Below are 5,000 nucleotides of genomic sequence, written 5' to 3'. Positions count from 1 at the left end.
ACGATAGAGCGATAGATAGATAGATAGAACGATAGAGCGATAGATAGATAGAACGATAGAACGATAGAGCGATAGATTGATAGATAGATAGATAGATAGATAGATAGATAGATAGATAGATAGATAGATAGATAGATAGATAGATAGATAGATAGATAGATAGAACGATAGAACGATAGAGCGAACGATAGAGCGATAGAAAGATAGATAGAACGATAGAACGATAGAACGATAGAACGATAGATAGAACGATAGATAGAACGATAGATAGAACGATAGATAGATAGATAGATAGATAGATAGATAGATAGATAGATAGATAGATAGATAGATAGATAGATAGATAGATAGATAGAACGATAGAACGATAGAACGATAGATAGATAGATAGATAGATAGATAGATAGATAGATAGATAGATAGATAGATAGATAGAACGATAGAACGATAGAGCGAACGATAGAGCGATAGAAAGATAGATAGAACGATAGAACGATAGAACGATAGAACGATAGATAGAACGATAGATAGAACGATAGATAGAACGATAGATAGAACGATAGATAGATAGATAGATAGATAGATAGATAGATAGATAGATAGATAGATAGATAGATAGATAGATAGATAGATAGATAGATAGATAGATAGATAGATAGAACGATAGAGCGATAGATAGATAGAACGATAGAGCGATAGATAGATAGATAGAACGATAGAGCGATAGATAGATAGAACGATAGAAAGATAGATAGATAGATAGATAGATAGATAGATAGATAGATAGATAGATAGATAGATAGATAGATAGATAGATAGATAGATAGATAGAAAGATAGAATGATAGAGAGATAGATAGATAGAACGATAGAGCGATAGAACGATAGAGCGATAGATAGATAGAACGATAGAGCGATAGTTCGATAGATAGATAGATAGATAGATAGATAGATAGATAGATAGATAGATAGATAGATAGATAGATAGATAGATAGATAGATAGAACGATAGAACGATAGATAGATAGATAGATAGATAGATAGATAGATATATAGATAGATAGATAGATAGATAGATGGAACGATAGAACGATAGAGCGATAGATAGAACGATAGAACGATAGATAGAATGATAGAACGATAGAGCGATAGATAGAACGATAGAACGATAGATAAAATGATAGAACGATAGATAGATAGATAGATAGAACGACAGAACGATAGAACGATATAACGATAGATAGAATGATAGAATGATAGATAGAACGATAGAGCGATAGATAGAACGATAGAAAGATAGATAGAACGATAGATAGAACGATAGAACGATAGATAGAACGATAGAACGATAGAGCGATAGATAGAACGATAGATAGAACGATAGAACGATAGAACGATAGAACGATAGATAGATAGATAGATAGATAGATAGATAGATAGATAGATAGATAGATAGATAGATAGATAGATAGATAGATAGATATATAGATAGAATGATAGAAAGATAGATATATAGATAGATAGAACGATAGATAGATAGAACGATAGAACGATAGAACGATAGAGCGATAGATAGAACGATAGAAAGATAGATAGAACGATAGATAGAACGATAGATAGATAGATAGATAGATAGATAGATAGATAGATAGATAGATAGATAGATAGATAGATAGATAGATAGATAGATAGATAGATAGATAGAACGATAGAACGATAGAACGATAGAACGATAGATAGATAGATAGATAGATAGATAGATAGATAGATAGATAGATAGATAGATAGAGCGATAGAGCGATAGAGCGATAGAACGATAGATAGATAGAACGATAGAGCGATAGATAGATAGATAGATAGATAGATAGATAGATAGATAGATAGATAGATAGATAGATAGATAGAACGATAGAACGATAGAACGATAGATAGATAGATAGATAGATAGATAGATAGATAGATAGATAGAAAGATAGAAAGATAGATAGATAGATGACAGATAGATAGATAGATAGATAGAACGATAGATAGAACGATAGAACGATAGATAGAACGATAGAACGATAGAACGATAGAACGATAGAACGATAGATAGATAGATAGATAGATAGATAGATAGATAGATAGATAGATAGATAGATAGATAGATAGATAGATAGATAGAACGATAGAACGATAGATAGATCGATAGATAGAACGATAGATAGAACGATAGATAGATAGATAGATAGATAGATAGATAGATAGATAGATAGATAGATAGATAGATAGATAGATAGATAGATAGATAGATAGATAGATAGATAGATAGATAGATAGATAGATAGATAGAACGATAGAAAGATAGATAGAACGATAGAACGATAGAACGATAGAACGATAGAACGATAGATAGATAGATAGAACGATAGAAAGATAGATAGGACGATAGAACGATAGAACGATAGAACGATAGAACGATAGATAGATAGATAGATAGATAGATAGATAGATAGATAGATAGATAGATAGATAGATAGATAGATAGATAGATAGATAGATAGATAGATAGATAGAGCGATAGAGCGATAGAACGATAGAGCGATAGAACGATAGAACGATAGATAGATAGATAGATAGATAGATAGATAGATAGATAGATAGATAGATAGATAGATAGATAGATAGATAGATAGAGCGATAGAGCGATAGAACGATAGAGCGATAGAACGATAGAGCGATAGATAGATAGATAGAACGATAGAGCGATAGATAGATAGAACGATAGAACGATAGAGCGATAGATTGATAGATAGATAGATAGATAGATAGATAGATAGATAGATAGATAGATAGATAGATAGATAGATAGATAGATAGATAGATAGATAGATAGATAGATAGATAGATAGAACGATAGAACGATAGAACGATAGATAGATAGATAGATAGATAGATAGATAGATAGATAGATAGATAGATAGATAGATAGAACGATAGAACGATAGAACGATAGATAGATAGATAGATAGATAGATAGATAGATAGATAGATATATAGATAGATAGATAGATAGATAGATGGAACGATAGAACGATAGAGCGATAGATAGAACGATAGAACGATAGATAGAATGATAGAACGATAGAGCGATAGATAGAACGATAGAACGATAGATAGAATGATAGAACGATAGATAGATAGATAGAACGACAGAACGATAGAACGATATAACGATAGATAGAATGATAGAATGATAGATAGAACGATAGAGCGATAGATAGAACGATAGAAAGATAGATAGAACGATAGATAGAACGATAGAACGATAGATAGAACGATAGAACGATAGAGCGATAGATAGAACGATAGATAGAACGATAGAACGATAGAACGATAGAACGATAGATAGATAGATAGATAGATAGATAGATAGATAGATAGATAGATAGATAGATAGATAGATAGATAGATAGATAGATAGATATATAGATAGAATGATAGAAAGATAGATATATAGATAGATAGAACGATAGATAGATAGAACGATAGAACGATAGAACGATAGAGCGATAGATAGAACGAAAGAAAGATAGATAGAACGATAGATAGAACGATAGATAGATAGATAGATAGATAGATAGATAGATAGATAGATAGATAGATAGAACGATAGAACGATAGAACGATAGAACGATAGATAGATAGATAGATAGATAGATAGATAGATAGATAGATAGATAGATAGATAGATAGATAGATAGAGCGATAGAGCGATAGAGCGATAGAACGATAGATAGATAGAACGATAGAGCGATAGATAGATAGATAGATAGATAGATAGATAGATAGATAGATAGATAGATAGATAGATAGATAGATAGATAGATAGATAGATAGATAGATAGAACGATAGAACGATAGAACGATAGATAGATAGATAGATAGATAGATAGATAGATAGATAGATAGATAGATAGATAGATAGATAGATAGATAGATAGAAAGATAGAAAGATAGATAGATAGATGGCAGATAGATAGATAGATAGATAGAACGATAGATAGAACGATAGAACGATAGATAGAACGATAGAACGATAGAACGATAGAACGATAGATAGATAGATAGATAGATAGATAGATAGATAGATAGATAGATAGATAGATAGATAGATAGATAGATAGATAGATAGATAGATAGATAGATAGATAGATAGATAGATAGAACGATAGAACGATAGATAGATCGATAGATAGAACGATAGATAGAACGATAGATAGATAGATAGATAGATAGATAGATAGATAGATAGATAGATAGATAGATAGATAGAACGATAGAAAGATAGATAGAACGATAGAACGATAGAACGATAGAACGATAGAACGATAGATAGATAGATAGAACGATAGAAAGATAGATAGGACGATAGAACGATAGAACGATAGAACGATAGATAGATAGATAGATAGATAGATAGATAGATAGATAGATAGATAGATAGATAGATAGATAGATAGAGCGATAGAGTGATAGAACGATAGAGCGATAGAACGATAGAACGATAGATAGATAGATAGATAGATAGATAGATAGATAGATAGATAGATAGAGCGATAGAGCGATAGAACGATAGAGCGATAGAACGATAGAGCGATAGATAGATAGATAGAACGATAGAGCGATAGATAGATAGAACGATAGAACGATAGAGCGATAGATTGATAGATAGATAGATAGATAGATAGATAGATAGATAGATAGATAGATAGATAGATAGAACGATAGAACGATAGAGCGAACGATAGAGCGATAGAAAGATAGATAGAACGATAGAACGATAGAACGATAGAACGATAGATAGAACGATAGATAGAACGATAGATAGAACGATAGATAGAACGATAGATAGATAGATAGATAGATAGATAGATAGATAGATAGATAGATAGAACGATAGAACGATAGATAGATAGATAGATAGATAGATAGATAGATAGATAGATAGATAGATAGATA

This window comes from Scardinius erythrophthalmus (genome assembly GCF_964197995.2).
Source record: "Scardinius erythrophthalmus genome assembly, chromosome: 5".
NCBI lineage: Eukaryota > Metazoa > Chordata > Actinopteri > Cypriniformes > Leuciscidae > Scardinius > Scardinius erythrophthalmus.
The sequence above is the reverse complement of the archived record's forward strand: the minus strand, read 5'-3'. Positions refer to the sequence as shown.